The sequence below is a fragment of the Dasypus novemcinctus genome, chromosome 30 (genome assembly GCF_030445035.2).
Source record: "Dasypus novemcinctus isolate mDasNov1 chromosome 30, mDasNov1.1.hap2, whole genome shotgun sequence".
NCBI classification, from domain to species: Eukaryota; Metazoa; Chordata; class Mammalia; order Cingulata; family Dasypodidae; genus Dasypus; species Dasypus novemcinctus.
In genome coordinates this window covers 34,369,797-34,392,400 of record NC_080702.1, presented here as the reverse complement: position 1 = coordinate 34,392,400, position 22,604 = coordinate 34,369,797, and the positions used below count along the sequence as shown (strand labels likewise).

The 22,604-nt window shown below is 39.1% G+C and overlaps 1 pseudogene; it reads left to right on the top strand.

The window, feature by feature from the left end:
* The first annotated feature begins 21,164 nt into the window (after positions 1 to 21,164).
* On the top strand, positions 21,165 to 22,127 carry LOC131276776 (olfactory receptor 7A17-like; annotated as a pseudogene).
* The last annotated feature ends 477 nt before the right edge of the window (positions 22,128 to 22,604 follow it).

Here is a 22,604-nt window from a genome sequence, read left to right as displayed (position 1 = left end):
TTCAGGGTCATGGTAATTGGTCCTACTTTGGAGTTTGTTTTCTTAAGTGTGAGGCAGTTGGACTCAGATGTGAACTTTCTACACATGCCTCTTCTGTCACTTTTACTGAACCTGTGGTTGACCCTGTGGTTGGTGTATATTCAGGAGACTTGACTCTCTGGACTGTCCATTGGACAGCCAGGCCATAAGCCTCAGCAGACTTGCAACTCCTACCCTCTGGTTCATTGGACTTACCCCAGCCAGCTAACAGTTAGATGAAGAAATTTAACCACCACACCAAGGAGTCCAGAGTGCCTACAACTTTAAGCAGGAGAATTGAATCCATTATCCATGTGGAATCTAAGCCCCCTCTCAATATCGATGTGGAGTGGACATAAAGATCCCAGGATCCACAGGACGGAGGAATAGAGTATGGATTAGAGTGGACTTACAGATATTCTACTACAGAACTATTGAAATTAGTAATGGAAGAAATTGTGGCATTGATGTGGAGAAAGTGGCCACGGTAGCTTCTGAGTGTAGGGACAAGGAAGAAGATATATAATGTAGGGGCATTTTCAGGACTTGGAGTTGTCCTGGGTGGTACTGAAAGGACAGATGCTGGACCTTGTGTGTCCTGCCATGGTCCACTGGGTGGACTGTAGAAGAGTGTAAACTACCATGTAAACCATTATCCATGTGGTATAGCAGTACTCCAAAATGTATTCAACAAATGCAATGAATATACCACGATGATGCAAGAGATTGTTAATGAGGGAGGAGTGGGTTGGGGAGGTGGGGGTAAATGGAGACCTCATATATTTTTTAATGTAACATTTAAAAAAAAACAGAGAGAAAAATTGAATGATAGGCATATGGCTCCACACTCTCACCACTAATTGGTATTGTCTTTATTTATGCTTTTATCTATTCCAATAAGCATATGATGGTATATCATTGTGATTTTAATTTTGCAATCCCCTAAGGACAAATGATGGTGTGCTTCTTTTGGTATGCTTATTTGTGAAGTCTATATCTTCTTAAGCTTTGAATTCTGCTCAGATCCTTCGCACAATTTAAAATTAGGTGTTTGCTCTCTTATTTTGGGATGTAAAGAATTCTTTGTATATTTGGAAAAAATCATTTCTCACATGTGTTTTGCAAGTGCTTTCCCAAAATATGTGGATTTTCTTTCAATCCTTTGTCAACATCTTTAACAAGACAGAAGTTTTACATTTGAAGAAATCCAACTGATATGTTTTCTTCTATCATGGATCATTTTATATATAAAAACTTATCATCAAGTCATCAGCCCCAATATTTTTGTATAGATTTCCCTGAAATTTTATTTTGCATTTCACTTTTACTTGGTATTAATTCATTTTCATGTAATTTGTGTAAATTATGTAGAATCTATGCCTAAGTTTCTGTTTTGTTTGGGATGTTTATATCGCATTATTCCACCACCTTTTTGAAAAGGTGACACTTTCCCCACGAAATTGCACTGACTATTTTTAAAAAATCAGTTGACTGCTTTTGTATTGTTCTATTTCTGAGATTTCTAACATTACTTTCCTTGTCTATTATGCCAAAATATTCTTTGATTATTGTATTTTCATAGTAAATTTTGAAATCAGCGTGTATGGTTCCCAAATTTTTTAGTTCTTCTTCATTATTATTTATGCTATCTAGATCTTTTTCATATCCATAGAAATTTTAGAATTAGATGATCAGTATCTATAAGATGATATCTTGCCATGTAGAATTAGATTAATTTGAATGTATTCATCAGGTTGGGAAGAAATGGCAAATTTAAAAAATTTTTTCTCTTTCTTGTTTTTTAAATGTTACATTAAAAAAAAATATGAGGTCCTCATATACCCCCACCCCGTCACCCTACTCCTCCCACATCAACAACCTCTTTCGTAATCACGGGGCATTCAATGCATTCAGTGAATATGACATCTTAACAACTTTGCGTCATCACATCCAGAGTTGTAATTTATTTATTTGTTTGTTTGTTTAATTTTATTGTAGTAGCGATGATGACCCAGATGATTCAAAATTTTCAATTTTTTCATTTTCCAAGGAACAGTTTTGTAATATAATTTTATTCAAAATATTGTGCTACCACCACCAAAACACATACATGCCAATTTTTCATCACAACATCCAAAATGACAGATCATAATCATAGTAGATTAAAATAAATCTCAAGGAATTTGTAATGTCAAATATTGTTTGAAAAAAGTTTTCAATTATGGACTCGGATGTCTAGTCTGTAAAAGCTTCAAGGAGAAGCACAAACATTTGTTTTGTCTGACAATTTCAGTCCATATATAATTAATTTATAGTAACATTTGTGATAATAGTCCCTGATAGTGGCTAAATTTGCATTGCTATTTTCTACTGTCCAACAGTTTCATTGATACATGGAATCAGAAAACCAAATACATGTTTCAAAATGTGTCCTCCTGGGTATTTCAGAAGATAAAAGAATCACAGTCTTTCCTTTTTGGGATGTTCCTTATTCTGTACCAAGTCACCTTCATGGGGAACCTGCTTATTATATTGGCAATCATCTCAGACCTCCACCTCCACTCACTCTTGTACTTCTTCCTCTCTAACCTGACTTTTAGAGATATTTATATCTTCCCCAGTACTGATGCAAAAATACTGTTGAGCATAAGGACAAAAATCAAAATCATGACTTATGAAAACAGTCTGAGTCAGATGTAGTTTTACCTGTTTTTTGTTTGTTTGTTTGTTTTTGTTTTTTAATTTTAGACAACTTACACTTGACTGTGATGGCCTATAGCTGCTTCTTGGCCATTTGTCACTCCCTGCACTACACAGTCACCATGAACCCCAGTTGTGCCCTCCTCCTGCTGGCATTCTAGGTAATGAGTGATCTTGAATCTCTTTTACACTAATTAATGGTTCTGCATTGATTTTTCATTTATGTATTTTTTATTCTTTTAAAAAATCACAAATAAATTTTATTGATATGTATTAATAAAGCATATAATTCATCCAAGTGTAAAATCAATGGTATATGGTAAAATCAAATAGTGGTGCATTCATTACTTTAATCATCATCACAGCATTTTCATTATTTCAATAATAATAATAACCCAAAAAGAGAAAAAAAAGTTCTTCACTTCTCTGTCTCTCTATACTTCCCCTGCTTTACATAACTGCTATTTCTGGGTATTTTTGCACATTTATTGATTTATTTGTAAGCAATTTTTTAAGATATATTCACATGCAATACAATCTATCCAAAATGTATAATCAATGGATTTTACTATAATTAAAATATAGTGTGTTCATCACCATGAAAAATTTTGAACATTTACTCCAAAATGAAAAAATCCACACCCCTTAGCAGTAACCTCTCCATCTCTCTACCCTTCCCCAGCTTTAAATAACACTAATTTCATCTTTATACCTACATTTCTATTTACATTTTAAATAAATGGAATCATGCAATACATAATACCTTGTATCTGGTTTCTTTCACTTAGCATAATGAGTTTTTTGTTTGAAATTAACATCTTGAAGTATTAACATATAATAGTTCAGTTTCAAAGAAAAAGTCATATATGCAATTTTACTCATATTCATATTTCACTTGCAGTTTTATTATGCTATATAATCCCATGTTACATTTTTTAGCTTTCCTTTCAGTAATATACATAAGACACATTCTTACACATAGCTCTTCACCCTGAATTTGTCTTAGAGTGCATCTTAGTTCCTCTTTTACACAAAACTCAAGGGTAAATGCAACGCAATCATGTAGATTCAATAGTGTATGCCATATGTACTTACATTTTTAGTGTATTTTTTGCAGAGAGTGATATTCGACCTCTTTCAAAATTCCCAAAGAAATTTCCCATTTCCTTTTGAATATACCTAGTTGGTATAATGGTTATTAAGAAAAGATGTTTCGTTGACCATGTCACCAGTGAGTGATGGCGAATGTTGCAACTCTGCCATGTATTCCTAGGCTTCTAATGACTTCAAAGTTCATCCTCCTCCTATTTTTCTCTCAAGAAAATGATCTTTGACTTAATCAGTGAAATTTTAATCCTTTTCAAATCTTAAAATAAGCGGTAACAAAATTGATCCATGCTGAACTGAGAGTTTAAATATGTTCTCATGGAAAACAAATTTTATTCTTGAAAAATCTATAAATGACTAAATAAAAAGTCATGCAAATGTCCTTTATTTGTGAAACTTAAGTGCAGTTTTGGGCTTTGCTTAAATGTAATACTTAAAGAGAGTCATTAAAATATATATTATAACAAAAGACACATCCGTGAAATAAGTGACAGACAAACACTGGGTTACCGAAAAAAATAAGAGACATGATTGCTGGCTTCAAAATTTAAAATGTTTCTTATATAGAAAGAGGAGAAGATTCGTTTTGTGTAAGTTCTGTTCTGTTCTACTATGTTGTATCATGTAAATTCAATATTAATTTACTGGGGCTCTACAATGTGAAATTTAGAAAAGATGAATGCTTTCAGTTGATGAATAATGGTAAAGAGTGGGGAAGTCAGAATAAAATCACACAGGTTCAGGGAACACTACTGAAAAAAGTCACAGAGGAAAGCAGTAACAGAGTCCTTTCCTCATATAACATATCATAATAATATAGCCAGGGTCAACGTGTGTATACATCAAACACAGGAGCAGAGATTCTCCCACTGCTAAGACATGAGGTTCCGAGGGAAGCAAATGGATAGAATATGAATATTGCATGAGAAGTTCTGGGATTTCATCCCCTAATGTCTTCCAACTGTCTCAACATTCTATTTTCCCCTCACTTCCAGATCCCCCTTCTCTGAACAATTGGAAGCACTCAGGTAGCTGTGAGATGCATCAACCAAACTATGTCTACATATCTGTTTCATCTCATTGAGTTTCCAGAATGCACGAAATTTGTATTTATCTATTATACAAGGAGGAAAGAGCCAGTGGAACAAAAATATTACTGGAAAGAACCAAAGTTCTCTTGTGCTGTGGGTAAGAAATATCATGGAAGGGAATGCTTTACTGAAACAGAGAAATAGTCGGATGTAGTAAAAGTCTACAGATATAAATTTATTTTATTTTCTAATTTCTTTTTTAGGATGGAGGTTTTGGTTTCTATTGTACCTAACTTTCTCTGAGTTACCCTACATAGTTTAATTTTCATCATTTTATACTTCAAACTTAGAGGTTCTATTTAATTCATTATTGTAATATGTATGCCATTTAAGATACTTACAGAATTCTTTTTAATTTTCTAAAACTCATTAAAAGGAGTTGTTTCATGATATTTGTCTGAATAACCTCAATGTCTGCAACTTTTAATGACTTTTTATTACCATCTGATTTTCTTCTAGTTCTTAGAGATGGTATCTTATTTTCTTAAACCCTGTGATAAATTTTTAAATTGTGCTCCTTTTCACTAGTTGACCCTGCAGTTGTCAGGATTTTTTGCTGTCTAGGTTGAAGAGAGGGGAATTATTACATTTGATTTCATTTTGCCTTGAGTGAGCCTGAAACATCTACTGTTTACTTTTCCACCTAGGGCTGTTAAGGACATAGTGGTGCTGTGGTTTGAGAGTAAATTCTGGCTTGTTATTCAGAGGCAATTCCCAGCAGTTAACACTAGGGTCAGGGCAAGTGTGCGGTTTGATACCAATTTTCGATTAGTGTGTTTATACATCGTTAACATTTAGAATGCATTTAAAATTCTAAGAATGCCACTTTTAGCCAGGCATCTCTTACCAGAGTTTCCACTTAGGAAAGGTTTGGACTTTATGTTTATATGGAATCCACTTCACTAACATAGAATCTCAAGCTTTTCTGTGTGGACAGTCTGTCAAACTTCAGCTGGCATTTGAATTCATCTACCCAAGAAAGTTCCTATTATCATTTACTTTGTGAATAAATTAACTCATTAAGTCAGACCTGATTAGTGATGAATTTCAAACATATATGAACATTTGTAGCTATGGGTGCATATATTAAAAAAGAAGAAATGTCACAAATCAATAGCCTATATTCAGATCTGGAGAACTAGGAAAAATTGGCAAAAAGATTCTAAAGCTAACAGAAGGAAGCAAATAATCAAAATTAAGAGCGGGGGGCAAATGAAATAGAGAAATAGAAAAACATTTGAGAGAACCAATGAAACTAAGAGTTGGTTCTTGGAAAAAAATCATAAAATTGCCAACATTTAGTTAGAAGAAGAAAGCAAAAGAGAAGATACAAATTACTGAAATCCAAAATGAAATTGAGGGCATTGTTAGATACTGCAGCTATTAAATGGATTATAAATGAATTATCTGAATAATTGTATGCCAGTAATTGAGATAATCTAGAAGAAACTGATGAATTTCTAGGAACGGGTAATTTACCTAAATAAACAAGAGCTTCAATAATCAATCAAAACTTTCCAAACAGAGATGTTCAGGAAGACAGCATCGTCTATTCTACTGAACATTCAAAGGATTAATTCTAATACTTCTCAAATTCCTTCAAATTGAAGATTAGGGATCTCTTCCTAATTCATTCTATGAAGCTAAAATTACTGTGATTCCAAATTTACGTAAGACTTAAGGAGGAGAGAAAATGAAGGACCAATTCCCTTATGATTATTGTTGCAAAAACCCTCAACAAAACCTAGCCTATCAGATCCAGCAGAATATTATAAGAATTATCCACCATAACCAAGTGAGATTTTCCCCAATTTTCAAGGATATGGAACAAAAGAAATTAATCAATGTAATAACACACATTAATAAATGAAGGGGTAAATCATATGAAAATCTTCTTTGATTCAGAAAATACATTTGAAAGAAACAAACGCCCTTTCACAATAAAACTTCTCAGAAAAATAAGAAAACAAGGTAACTTCCTCAAGATGAAAAAGGTAATATATTAAAAAAAAAAAAGATCTAATCATATACTCAATGCTGGAAGTTTGAAAACTGTCACTTTGAGGTCTGGAACAAGACAAGAATGACTGCTTTTACTATTGCTACACAGCATTGTACTCAAGGTACTTGACAAAGGAATTAGGCAATAAAACTAAATGTGAGGTTTAGAATTAGAAAGGAGGAAGTGAAACTACATTCAGCAATGGCATTATCCTTTATATGGAAAATAACAAATCTTGCACAAGAAAACTTCTAGAGCTCATAAATTAACCCAGCCAAACATGTTCTGAGATTAAAATGCAAAAATGTTTGTTTCATAAACTACCAAAAAATATTCTAAATGAAATTTTTTAAAAGATCGTTCACAATGGCATCTAATGGAATAAAGTACCTATGAATAATTTTAAATGAAGATGTGAATGACTTGTATATTGAAAAATAAAAAACACAGTTGCAAGAAATTAGAGAAGGCCTAAGTAAATGGGGAAACACCCAGTATTCACGGATAGGAAGAAATAAATACTTAAGTTAACACTGCTATCCAAAGTGGTCTATTATTTCATCCTAATCCCTACCCATGTCCTGGGAGTGATTTTGGCAGAAATAGAAAAGCCAATCCTAGGTCATATGGCATTACAGTTCACCAGGATTGCAGTACACTTCAGCGTATTGCCTTTATTTTCATTTCTCTTGCATTTCATAACCAGTTTGGATAGTGAACAGTTTGAAAGGATGGAAGGCATGTTAACTTTTCTTCATCTCCAGAACATATTTGAAAACTTACCATACAGTATTGCTGATTAAATATTTGTTAAATGCCTGATAAAGCAAATGGTTGTGTGAGTTGAAGAGATATTGCTAACTACAGGAAAGGAGAAGCAGTGAGGCAAGGGGAAGTTCTCTTGAGAGAGGGCAGCCCCACCTATGAGCACCAAATCCAGAGGAGACAGATCAGAGACAGAAGTATTTTAGTATACCCAGAATCTCTCTCCACAAAGTCATAGAGAAATCATTGTGGGAAACTTTGCAATATTAGAGGTGAATTCTAAAGAGAGGTGATCCTCTGTGAGGAAGAATTTCCTAGCATAAAAGGTAATCAAGAAGCCCTCTAGAAGTCTCCCAAGGGTCAAAACACATGCTAGTTCGCTTTTTTCCCTCTTTCCTTGAGAGAACTAAATATCTCAGGGAGTAAAGAGACAAAAGAATACTTCATTAATGTGACTTATTCGAGTGAAATACTAAAGGTACAGAAACTATAAATACTTCCTCTACACCCTCTCAAGTGTACTTTACTAATTCCTGCTTATGAGAAATCACAAGTGTGTCTACTAGACACCTCGTGAGTGGTTTCATTTACCTTCTCTTCCTGAGAGCAGAGCTTCCAACTTCATCCCTTATTCAAGTAAGTTTCTACATTAGTGAACTCAGATCCTGCCTTGATAATTTCTGGTGAGTCATAAAATCTTCACAGGTGCCAGGGGAATGTATTTGGGGCATCAACAGGTTATGCACATAAAGAATACTTATAATACAAAGTTTTGCCTTAAAAAGCCTAAATATGGAGGGATTCAACGGATACAACTATCTTCATTCTACATTCTGTCTCCTCTGGCATTGGCTCTTACTCATGGAGCTTCCTTCTCTCAGCAGTTTCTTTCTTTCGCACTGCTTCTTTGTATACAATTGTTGCAAGCATTTATTTAAACACATTCATCCTTTCTGAATTTTAGTCATTCAACAAATATTTAGTCATGACATATTTAATATTAGGCATGAAATATTATTTTGGGAATAAAGAAATGAGTAAGACTTTTTTCCTTATCTCAGAGCGATCACATGCAAGAGAAGTAGAAATGAGTGCATGCACTATCCTGTGGTGTCACTGACATCCTGGTAAAGTGGATCCAAACATTAGGACTCCTCTTGTGGAGGATGGAGTGAAGGCTTGACAAGGGACCTGGTAATTATATTGAATTGAAAAGGAGGATTTGGAGTCATTCCAGTAGGAGAAAGGGGTAGAAGCATGCCAAGAAGAGTTGACAGGTACACAAATGTGGGATCAATATAACCATGATGCTTAGTGAGTTTTGAATAATAGTTCTTGATATCTGATTAACAATGAAGATCAGGGAAAGAAAAGTGTTCCATGGGCCTGGCAAATTTGGCAGAAGCCAGATTACAGGGAACAAGGGGTTTTGCTCACAAGATGGATATTTATATTTGAAGTATTGAGAGTCAGTGTGGGGTTGATGACAAGTGATGCTCATGAAAATTCTTTCCCTGAGGAAAGCTCACTCTGGGTTTATGTAACTATTGCTGTTGCCAGAACCATTCAGAGAATATGAAAGTTGGAAATAGCACAGTGGAATTGGGAAGGAGGTGTTGGGAATGAATTTGTAGGGGGCAATACCACAATGAAAAAAATATTCTTTATTGTACTAGACACAATGTCAGACTTTTTATATTCGTTATTTTATTTATTCTTTAAAATACACTGTGAAATCATTTTTCACATTCTGATTTATTGGAGGAAGAATGGACAGCTTACAGAAATGTGATATTCTTGTAAAGGCATGCAATTGTTTCTGGACTGAATCTTGGAGTTAGATAATTTAGGATTTTACACATCACTAATAATTTATTTTGTAATAAACTTAATATTTTTGAACAGTGTTATATTTATGGAATAATTGCAAGGGGAGTAAAGAGGGTTTCTAAGAATCTCTTACCCACTTTCCCCTATTCTTAATAGCTCCCATCCAATATAACACATTATATTTATTTGTCATAAAAAAAAATTCTTAGGTCCTTCCTGGCAGTAACAGCTTCTCAGAATCTCCTCAATTTTGGTGACCTGGATATTTTTAGGCAAGCCGTTTGCGTATTTTTTTTTATTTGTTTATTTTTTGAAGATATATAGATCACACAAAAAAATGTTATATTAAAAATTAAAGAAATTCCCACAAAACCCACACCCACACCCCCACTGCTCTCACATCAACAACCTCTTTCATCATTGTGGCACAGTCATTTCATTTGGTGAATAAATTTTGGAACACTACTGCACTGCATGTACTATAGTTACCTTGTTATTTACACTCTAACCCAGTACAGTCTTTGGGTTATGGCAATACATATAAAGTCCAGCATCTGTCCCTGCAATATCACTTAGGACAACTCCAAATCCTGAAAATGAACCCCATCACCATGGCCATGTTCTCCACATAAATACTACAGTTTCTTCCATTACTACTCCCAATATTTCTGTAGTAGAATATCAGTAAGTCCACTCTAATGCTTATTTTATTCCTCCATCCTGTGGACCTTGGGATGGTGATGTCCAGTCCAGCTCTAAATTGAGAGGGGGCTTAGATCCCTCATGGCTGGTGGATGTGATTCTCCTCCTTGTAGTTGTAGGCACTCTCGTGTCCCTGGTGTGATGGTTGACCATCTTCACCTCTTTGATAGCTGCCAGTTGAGTATTTTGTAAAGAGTCCATTAGTCCAAATTTATCTGATACACTTATCATGACTAGACTGGCTTTATGGGATTTGGAAGGAGACATGAGACATAAAATGCCACATTCATCACATCATATCCAGGGTGCATCCTGTCAATGTGACTTATCACTGTTGATGCTGACCTGATCAACAGTGTTTTGAGGTTCCTCCCTTATAAACTTCCTCATTTCTCTGTCTTCCATTCATAACTTTGGAAAGTAGTCACTATGTGAAGCCCACATTCAGAAGTGGGATTTTTCCTCCATGCACTTGAAAGAGCAAATCTGCATAATTTTTGGAATTCTTCTAGGAGATAGAGCTCTTTTTTAAATCAACAATTTGTTTATATCAATATTGACTCATGACATTTAATTTATACTTTGGGTTGTGATACAGTATTATTTTGTTGTTTAGTTTATTCCAATTTGGCCATGGGACCTCTTTCAGCTGTGCCCTGTGTCTATTTGATGTATCCCCATCACTGAAGATTTGATTTTATCACCCACATACTTTCTGTACCTACAAGATGCTCCAGGCTCTTTTCGCTTATTTCTTGCCAAAAGTCCTGCAGTCAACTATTTCTCCAAGAAGATTCATATTTGAGAATGGCATTCAAATTCAAACTCTGGACACTGTAAGGTCCTTGCTACTGGGCCCTATCCAGGGAGTTCTTGGGGAAATATATGTGTGTACACTATCCTGTATATATACACATTCCTCTAAATATTTCTACATGCAACCCATGTGTACCTATATTTACCTACACAGCAGTTAATACTGATGTTTCTAACTCTAAACCAGTAACACAGAACAGTTCTAGTAACTTCCTTTTGTTTATCTGTAACCTCCCATGCTACAGTGAGAAGCATGTTCCCATATCTGCCACCCATTTTCTTCATTGCTTGATACCAGTGTACATGTGTAGAAGTAAAAGTATTGTTAACCCATACCCTAGTGGGATACAACTTGATCAACTAGAGTAGTGTTCTTATGTATAGTGTCCATTGACTTCACCTTACAAACTCTATCCATTCATATACAAAATTAATATTTCAGCAACTTTCCTCCATACCCTTCAGAAAGGGCATTTCATACATTTATTACACAGTTGGTTTTTTTGAACATTTTGCATACCTTGAAAATGAATTTTATTTTCATACATTAATGTTGCCTCTTCGTGTTGTCAAGGTAAGTGAGTTTTGACAAATGCGTAATGTCATGTAACTGCAATTAATAATACAGAATAGTTTCGCTACTCTAAAAATTCCCCTCTACTTCAATTATTCAGCCCACCTGCTCTCTCCCAAAAGCCCAGACAACCCGTGATCATTATAATGCCCCTGTTGTTTCATCTTATCCAGAATTTCATAAAATAATTTGATATACTTACATTGCATTTTAGACTGGGTTCTTTAGCAACAACCTTTTGAGAATCACTCTTGTCATTTTAGTATATTTTTGTATATGCTTGTTTGCAGTCTGTTTGTCATCTTGTTAGATTCTCTTCAGATCCTTTGCCCATTTATAAATTGGGCATTTACTTTCTCATTGTTGGCTTTCAAAATTATTTGAATTTTTGAATATAAATATTTTATCAGATATGTGTTTTGCAAGTATTTCCCCCAATTCTCTTAACTTCCTTTTCATTTCCTTATCCATTTCTTTCACAGAGCAGTTATATTATATTATCATAGAGAACAACTTATAAATTTTATTCTGTCATGGGTTATGCTTTGGGTGCTATATCAAAACACTAAGCACCAAACCACTGATCCCTTGATTTTCTTGTGTGTTTTATTCTAGAAGTCTTATGCTATGCATTTAACATGTAAGTGCATAATTCATATTGGGTTAACTTTTTTGAAATGTATACAGCCTGTGCCTAAATTACATTTTTGTTTGGCATGTGTGCATCCCATTTTCCCAGAACTATTTGCTGTAAAGACCACATTTTCCCCATTGAATTTTCCTTTCTCTTTTGTCAGAAATCACTGGACTACACTTGTGTAGATCTATTTCTGGATTCTCTAACAAGAGTTTATGTGTCTTCTTCAACAAGACGACACTCTTGATTGTTGTGTTTTTCAGTAACTCTTGAAATTAGTGTGGCCCCACGACTTTCCTCTTCGTCCTCAGTATTGTTTAGGCTGTCTAAGTAGTATCAGGTGGAATAAGACCTACTACTTTGATCTTCTTCTATAGTATTATATTGGCTTTCTAGGTTTTTTGCCTTTCCATGTAAGCTTTAGAATTAGTGTATCAGTATCCTCAAAATAACTTGGTTGTATTTAGAAGTGGATTGAGTTGAATGTAAAGATCAAGTTTAAAGGAAATACCATTTTAGTAACATTCTGTCTTACATACTTTATAACAGAATACATCTAATCAATTAATTGTTTTAAACTTCTTATAGTAACTTATATATAAACCCAAAATTCCCATTTTATCTACTTTCAAGTCTACAATTTGGTAATATTTAGTACATTCAGAATATTGTGCTACAATCACCAATGTTCTTTACATCAACATTTCATCACAAGGTAATAAAATGACAATTCAAAATAAAATAAATTCTAAGAAAATTGTAGGGGAAAGTATTGCCATGAGGAAATCTTTACAGTTATGGACAAGGGTGGCTAGTGAGAAACAGCATCAAAGGGATGCAGGACATTTCGTCTTCCCTGGTATTTTTAGAAAAAGAACACTAGATCTATCCATATATAATAAGAAATAATTAATTTAGTGTATTTACAAACTGTTAGGCCCAGGGCTGCTGTCCTATACTTCACTTTCCCTTAACAACCAGTTATTTTATCTCAAGACAAAATTACCTTCTTCATGCTTAAACAATAAAAACACATAAATACGCTCTAAAATTGTTTTTATAAGATACACTCTACATACAAAAGTTATCAAAAAGTTTTTGGAAATTGTCTCCAAGTAAAATTTTTATAACATACAATTATTGGTAACACTAAACAAACTTGTCAGGATAATGGTTCAGTTTTGTTATATGCAAATACAGTTTTTCTTTATTTCAAATACTACTTAGTAGCATGAAATGCTAAAAACAGTTTTTTTTTTATTTTTGTTTTTATTTTGGAAGCTACTTTGCAGGGAGACTGGCTTCTATCAGAACTAAGCCATTAGTTTATCAGGACTAAGCCATTTAAGTGCAGGCTTACAATGCAGTTAGCATTTTTCTACTTTGCTATCATAGAGTTGTCCTGTTCAAAAGTTGTAAAATTTTAACAGCACTAATTTTATCAGTGTGGCTATTTAGACCCAAATAGAATTAGCATGGGAACAAAACTGAGCATTACTGTCGTAAAGCTTTTTAACTTCTCCAGCATCTACACTAATTCTATCAGCTCCACACCATCTAGGTGGCATGGGGGCTACAGAGTTCCTGGAATATTTTTTCTTTTTTGTTTTGTTTTGTTTTAATTTCAGCAAGCTCTTTAGCAGGATATTTTTTCACAAGCATGGTTTCACTGGCAAGCACGCTATTTAGCACATCTCTTTGTGTGGGATATTGTGCCTGAGATTTAGCTTTTTTCAAGTTTCTGTGCTTTTGCTTCAGTTGGAACTGTTTATGTGTGTTTTCTAAATTCTGATAGAAACAAAATGTGAATAAAGCTTAAAATATTGTTAAAATAGCATTTCTTTTTGAGTTGAAATCTGATTGGTTTTGTGGTGGGCAGCAACGATAAGAATTTTGATATTTTGGATTTTCAGTTTGACGTAGTTTGGTGGAAAAAAGGGAGAATAGGGGAGGAGGGTAGGGATAGGTCTGTTAGTGAAAGGATGTCATGTGTGCTTTGAGGAGAAGGAACAAGAATTTGTGATCTGAGCCTGATTAAAATGTTTAAGGATTGAGTCATGCAGTGCGACGGCTTGCTTGGTCGGTAGAGGTGGGGTCTGGCTGCGGACGAGGGGTCGGTCCAGCTCTGGATGAGGGGTCGGTCCCACTTGGGACGAAGGGTCGGTCCCACTTGGGACAAGGGGTCGGTCCGGCAGCAGACGAGGGATCGGTCTCACAAGGGGTTGCGCGGTTCGGCTGACGGGGTCACCCGGCGAAGCTGGCGACGAAGAGGTCGCCCGGAGAAGCAGGCGACCAAGGGGTCGCCCGGAGAAGCAGGTAACGAACTGGGGACAAGGGAGGCCAGGCCCTTGTTGGGGGCTCTCAGGACTGGAGGGCACACGGCAGAAGAACTACCGCAGAGACAAGGTAAACAGGCAAGTCCACTTTATTGAGGGAGAGGCAACAGTTTTATAGGGGCTGGGGAAGGCTGATTGGTCGAAGCCACGCCCTGTTCTGATTGGTTGCCAGCGAAAGGTCAGTGGGCAGTATTGGACGGGGGAGGGGTGGTGGTTAGGGATTGGCTGTCGGTGTTGCTGGGGGAAGGGGCATGGTTTAGGGATTGGTGGCTGCTGTTGCTGGGGTGGAGGGCAGACTTGAGTTTCCCGCCCACGCCTGGCTGTTGCCGCTGTCGGGGGAAGGGAAAAGGGCAGACTGGATTTCTCCGCCCACGCCTGGCTGTTGCTGCTGTCGGGGGAGGGGAAAAGGGCAGACTGGAATTTTCTGCCCTGCGCCTGCACAGGGAGAAAGAAGAAGAAGGGTGCCACCCCACAAGGCATCGTGTGGCGCCATCCGGGAGGAGGGGCGGCCGCGGAAGCATGGCTGCCGAGAAGGGGAGACCCGAGGGCACTCTGCGCCCATGCCGAGCTTCCTTCAGGGGTGGCGGTGAGTCCGACCAGCCACCCTATTATAGGGGCAGTGGCTTGGCCTGCCACGGCTGCTCCCCTGCCAGGCCAGCAAACCACACTTCAGCCCGAGGGGTGACCGCATTTCCCCCTTCTTTTCAAATAAGGGCCAGGATGGCAGCAGCAACAAGTAGCTGAGGCCCAAGAGGCAGTAAGCAATGAGGGAAGCGGGGCTGAAGAGGGAGGTGAGTATGACGGGGATATAAATGTACAATTTGGGGGGCGGTATCTTGCCATTGCAAGCAAGGGTGGCCATTGTCCAATTCTTGTTGATCTCGGCGGCTATAAGATCCATCTGTTGTTAAAAGTCCAGGGTGACAGCGCGTTACAGGTAGTTGATCTCTCCTTGGCAGTGAAGACATTGTAGGAGAGGATTACTTTTTCCTGCCAGAGGCTTACTGTCCAATTAAAAGGCTGATGGCTGGGGTTGGTGAGTGCAATGGGGAGTGTGAGGAAAAGAAGGGTGACGGTTTTGGACAAGAGGAGGCTTGGTGAAGTCATTATGGGAGGAAGATAAGGAGTAAAGCATAAAAGAGGATAATAAACAGAAAGGCGATGGAGAGTAGAAATCGTTGGCCGAGGTTCCAATCTTCTGGGGCGGTAGCGGCTAGACAGATGGCGGAAAATATTATCAAGAATGCAAAGGTTATGAGGAAGAAATAAAGTATTAAAGGCTGTGGGGGAAGTGAGAAGATCATTTAGAGGATAGGGTTGAGAATGGTATGTTTAAGACAGAAGCTTTGTGGTTTGTAGGAGACTGCTTTATAAACGAAGGAGAATGAGGGCAGTAAATATAGTAACAATAGATAGGAAGATGACAGTGAGGAGGAGTCTTTGTTTAAGGTTCCAATTGTCCGGCGCAACAGTGGCTAGGCCGATAGCGAGGGGTGTTGCTAAATAGACAATGGCTGCAAAGACAAAATCTTCTTCTGTTTCCTTAAGAATAACTTTTCTTTAAATACTTAGTAGCATGCAATATTAGAAACCGTTTCCTAAAAGCAAATTGGCAGGGGAGCTAGGTTGCTGTTAATCTTTCCTGTTATAAAATTACCTTTTATTATTATTATCATCAATTCAGTTTTATATATATATATTTAAGAATGACCTTTTGGAATTAGCCATTTAATACCTTAATGTAAACAATGCTTTATTAAACCTTTTATTATTATTTATAACCATATAGACTATTGAAGATAAATTTTATCTTTACAGAACACATTCCCTTACGTAAAGTTATCACAATACCTTTTATACTTGCCGCATGCAAATTAAGTTTCAAGAGTTTATGAAAAATTAGCCATCTTACTTTAGGACAAAATACGTCTTTTTGCAAAACTTATTACATTTCCATTAGCATTTTTACAAACTTTTAACCTTTTTAATATTCATATGTTTTACATTCTTTATATTATCCTGTGAAGAAAAATAAGTTATTCATTTTAATCTAGGCAAGAACAACTTTTTATGAAGACGTACAGTTAATTTTGTTAATTAAGACTTACAATTTTTTTTAAAATTGTAGATATCTTATTAACATTTAAACTTATGTATTAATATAATAAACTTAAGTATTAATATAAGCGCTTATTTAATTTTTGGCCATTTGAATAGAGCTCTTTTAAAGATTTCTAGTAATTTATATTTACCATCCGGAGGTATCACAATATACGTTGACATTGAACGAACAGACAGACAAACACAGAACAATTACAACACATTAACAGAAATATATAATTTATTTACAGTTGACTCATAACTCTTACTTTCTTGGTATAGCTGCTTTTAAATCCTTTTTTATATAGCATATCATAGATTATACCCTTCAAGATTTCTTCTGGACTCCATGTTGCCTGTAATAAGCCAGGAGGGAATCTTTTACCTTCCTGCTCCACAGCAGAAGTGACCCTATCTATAAGGTGAGTATAGGTGTCCGGGACCCAAAGCTGACACGTGTTAAGCCACGGATTAAAGGGGAGAAGCAGGTCCCAATATACTTGAAGCTGTTTGAAAGAGATCTTACACCAGTGAGTGTCTAGGAGACCGGTGAGGACCCGAACTTGCGGGGCTTGCTTAGCAGATAGGATGTTACCCATTGCTAATGGCCTTTTGGAGCCAATAAGAAAAGGGGCCCTTACCTTGAGAGCGCGGCGATGGGAGCCAAGGTGCGCGGTGAGACGAGGGGTCGGAGCCGATGGGACTCCGACGGTGGTCGCGGGTCAAGAGAAGGCCCCGACGAGGGGAGGGCAGGACGACGAGCAGTGGAGCAAGGCAAAGGGGAGCAAGTACGGAGGGGAGGAGGCAGAGGTGAAGGCAGGGGTGGAGGTGCTCAGGCATGCGCTCCTGAGAGTTTTATTGGCACCTCTTAATCATAGCGGGTCGGTATAAGCCCCCGACATGGAAGGAGAAAGCCATCCAGCGATTCTCCCAGACCGCTGTGGATCGTATGAGGTCGCCAAGGTTCAGGAGCAGCAATGCAGAGCGAAAAGATAGGGGTGAGAAGAGAGGAGAGCGTAGGGCTATGGTAGGGTTACTTCAGACGTGCAAGCGCATGCTCCCGAAAAATCCAAGGCTCCTCTTAATCATAGCGGGTCGGTATAAGCCCCCGACATGGAAGGAGAAAGCCATCCAGCAATTCTCCCAGACCGCCGTGGATCGTATGAGGTAGCCAAGGCTCAGGTACCAGCAATGTTGCACGAGAGAAGTCCCAAGGTGAGAAGAGGGGGGGGGCGCCAGGTTATGGAGTGAGGCTGTGGTGGAGTTGCCTTGCCCCACGTTGGGCGCCAACTGCGACGGCTTGCTCGGTCGGTAGAGGTGGGGTCTGGCTGCGGACGAGGGGTCGGTCCAGCTCTGGACGAGGGGTCGGTCCCACTTGGGACGAAGGGTCGGTCCCACTTGGGACAAGGGGTCGGTCCGGCAGCAGACGAGGGATCGGTCTCACAAGGGGTTGCGCGGTTTGGCTGACGGGGTCGCCCGGCGAAGCCGGCAATGAAGGGGTCGCCCGGAGAAGCAGGCGATGAAGGGGTCGCCCGGAGAAGCAGGTGACGAAGGGGTCGCCTGGAGAAGCAGGCGACGAACTGGGGACAAGGGAGGCCAGGCCCTTGTCGGGGGCTCTCAGGACTGGAGGGCGCACGGCAGAAGAACTACCGCGGAGACAAGGTAAACACGCAAGTCCACTTTATTGAGGGAGAGGCAACAGTTTTATAGGGGCTGGGGAAGGCTGATTGGTCGAAGCCACGCCCTGTTCTGATTGGTTGCCGGCAAAAGGTCAGTGGGCGGTACTGGATGGGGGAGGGGTGGTGGTTAGGGATTGGCTGTCACTGTTGCTGGGGGAAGGGGCAGGGTTTAGGGATTGGTGCCTGCTGTTGCTGGGGTGGAGGGCAGACTTGAGTTTCCCGCCCATGCCTGGCTGTTGCTGCTGACGGGGGAAGGGAAAAGGGCAGACTGGATTTTTCCGCCCTGCGCCTGCGCAGGGAGAAAGAAGAAGAAGGGTGCCACCCCACAGGCATCGTGTGGCACCATCTGGGAGGAGGGGCAGCCGCGGAAGCATGGCTGCCGAGAAGGGGAGACCCGAGGTCACTCTGCGCCCATGCCGAGCTTCCTTCAGGGGTGGCGGTGGGTCCGACCAGCCACCCTATTATGGGGGCAGTGGCTTGGCCTGCCACGGCTGCTCCCCTGCCAGGCCAGCAAACCACACTTCAGCCCGAGGGGTGACCGCAATGCAGTGGGGGAGCATTTAAAAAAAGAATGAGTGAACAGTTGGCTTTTTTAGTGAGTACAGTAAAAGAAAGGTTATAAAACTATTTCATTGACATCCACTACTGAGATTGAGGAGTGAGTTAAGGGCCCAGGTAATTTGGGAAGGGCAGAGTAAGTGGTTTCCATATTAATAAGAAATGAAATTGGCTTACCTGCCGTCATCAGAGTTACCTGAGGTTCTGCTTTGGAGTGGACATGGAGACATGCATGTTCCCTGGGGATCTTCAGTCATCCACTGCTATGCCCAGAAGGTCTGGGAGGTTGAAGCTGGAGTTGGGTCTGTCTTGGTAACTAGTGTCCTCTTGCCTTGAGATGACTGGGGATAATCAGACTTCCAGTGGATCCCCTGCTTGCACAGTGGACACAGCTCTGGAGGAGCTTGTGGGTTTGGGCACTGCTTGGCCCAGTGCCTAGCCTTTTTACATTTGATGCATTGCCCCAGTCTGTTCTTGTTCACCTGCCTGGAGTAGCATGGCTGCTGGGAATTCTGTAGTGTGGAGGATTTAAGACTTGGCTTTTTTGGGGGAAATGCCATGGCTCTCACAGGGCTGTTGGCAACACTTAATTGATTTAGGGTATTTGCATGGGTCTGGGCTTCAAGCCAAACACATTCTTTTCCTTCTGGGGATAACAGCTGTAAAGAATGATACTTTTTCCAAGTAAGGTCACAAAAGAATGTTACATATGGAAATTGTTAGATAAAATGAGAAGGATGAGAGTAATAAGATCTGAAATGGTGTTTAACCTGGAAGAGATCAGAGAAGGAGAAGGGAACATGGGCACATATGGGGTTAGGTGAATCTGACTTGGAAGTAGAGTCAGGGGCTCAGGGAGTTTCTGAATGAGGGAAAAAAGCAGGAAGGGCAGAGGGGACTGGAGCAGCAGGCAGAGTGGGCACATAGGTAGAGGAATACATTTGTTCCCTAGATCAGAGGATGTATTTGATGAGATATTCATGGTGCAAGGAATGTTTCAGAGAGGAGAGTGAAGGAGGAGAATTTGAAAAAATGGGACAGAACTGACAGAAGGAGGGGAACTTGCACAGCTCAAAAATTGCTAGGCCATATGGGACCTCCCTCCACTTGTTCAAGTGTTGACAAGAATTGTTGAGGTCTGTGAGAATTTGCGATCTAAGGCCCCATTTTTTGCCCAGATTGATTTATTTATTGAGTTGGTTATGATGCTAGGCAGTGTTACAGTAAAAGATGAGCCTTTTCAGCCCGACATCAGTTTCAAGACCAAGATCTTTAAGACTTCAGAAGAGACACCCAAAGGGGGTGTTTTTAGGGAGGTGGATTGGGTGTTACCCATTGGTTTAAGGAGATTTCAACAAGTCCTGAGGTGTCAGTGGAATACAGGGTGCATCTCACCCTGAGTCTCTTCATATCAGATACAGAGCAGAGGATGAGCGGGAAGCATCCGTTGGTCTAGTCACTCCATGCAACAAAGGGCTCTGGACCCTGAGGCAGCCCTCTACCCAGTGCTGTGGTTTTTAAGAGAGAAACATTGTCCTGGACAACAGAGAACAGAGCAGAAGAGGATGGTGGGAAGATAGGAAAAGGGTGGTGCTCTTTACCCAGTTTTCTGTGAGAGTTTTCCTGGACAACTGAGAATGGAGGAGGGTGTGAGACTGAACAATCCTGCCAGTGTGGACAGAAAAGGGATCAGACAACTGGACTCCCATGATCTCAGCTTCCTGAGTTTTGTCACCAAAATTTTAGGTTTGAAGGGAAGCAGAGGAAGGAAGATGTCTTATAAATTAGATTTGGAGCCGACAATGATTCAAGCAAAGCGTTTAATGAGCTTAGCAATTGGGCTGCATCTGAAATAGACAGCAGCAGCCAATGAGGGGAGTGGGGGCATTTATAATTCTTTCTGGGCCTAGACTACAAAGGTGATCGTTTGTGATGTTTTATATTCAATTTGCAGGTTTAAGTTCAGGGTGTGATAGCTCATACAGGGTTTGTAGTTTCACCCAAGTCCCTCACACATGGGTTGCTACTATTAGACTGGAATGTTTAGGAAAGGAGTTTGGAAGGAGCAGGGATAGGAGCTCTGGTTCCATATCAGTTAGGAGCGTGCACCTGCAAGAAAAGGTGTTAAGGAGGGAGGAAGAAGAGAGCGCTGGGCCTAACACAAACAATAGCATTTATGTTAATTTGGTGATAGCTGCTTTTGACTAAATTTGCATTGCTCAGTTATCTTTGCTTGATGTTTCATCTACATGGAACCAGAAAACCAAACATGTGTTTCAAAATTTATCCTCCTGGGAATCTCTGAAGGTACAGAAATGTAGCTGCTCCTCTTTGGGACCTTCCTATACATGTACCTGGTCACTGTCTTTGGGAACCTGCTCATCATCCTGGCCATCGTCTCAGACTCCCACCTCCACACCCCCATGTACTTCTTTCTCTCCAACCTGTCCTTTACTGATATCTGCTTCATCTCTACTACCACCCCAAAGATGCTGTTGGACATCCAGACACTGAGCAAAACCATATCTTACGAAAACTGCGTTAGCCAGATGTACTTTTTCCTGCTTTTTGCAGGATTAGACAACTTCCTGTTGAATGTGATGACCTATGACCGCTTCTTGGCCATCTGTCACCCCTTGCACTATACAGTCATCATGAACTACAGACTCTGTGGCCTTCTGCTTTTGGCATCCTGGTTATTGAGTGTTTTGGACTCTCTTTTGCATATCTTATTCGTTTTAAGATTGTCATTTTGTACAGAGTTGTAAATCTCCCACTTTTTCTGTGAACTTAATCAAGTTGTTCAACTTGCTTTTTCAGGAAACTTCCTCAATTACTTAGTGATGTATTTTGCAACTGGACTTCTGGGTGTTATTCCACTCACTGGGATCCTTTTCTCTTACTCTAAGATTGTTTCTTCCATTTTGAGAATTTCAACAGTTAAAGGCAAGTACAAAGCATTTTCTACATGTGGGTCCCACCTCTCAGTTGTGACCTTGTTTTATGATACAGGTCTTGGAGTGTATCTTAGTTCTGCTGCTACCCAAACCTCAAGGGCAAGCACAATAGCCTCAGCCATGTACACGGTGGTCACTCCCATGATGAACCCCTTTATCTACAGCCTTAGAAACAAGGATATAAAGCAGGCCTTAAGAAAGCTTTCCAGGTAAGAGACACTCTCTCTATTAAAGTATCTTTTGCCTCAAGTTTAGAGTTTTCTCAAGATTAACAGAAGCCAGACACTGGAAGATTTAAATCTAGATGCTTTTATCACTTCATAGAGAGAAAATCTGCTAAATGTCTAATTTCTAGAATTCTGTCTCTTTTTTCTGTAGTTTCTTTGAAAACATTTGACCTCTGAGATTGTATTGCCTCTTGTTGAAGACAAAATCTCCTGCCTGAGTTTCAGCTCTAAAAGATTTATCACAGGAAACTGGTACATATAAAATTGTAGTAGGCATTGGAAAAATGGTCATTGCCAGATGAAATCAATTATTCCTGTGATATATGGGTTTGGTGAAAAATAATATTTCATACCAAAGACTTTTATAGTTGTTGTCAAGGTTTGTTTTGATTCACTTTAGGAAGAGATCACTGAACCAGAGTTAACATCTCATTAAATTTGCAATAATCCACATCCCATCACACACATGTTCCTGTCTTATACACATTCAAGTTAAATTAGGTCA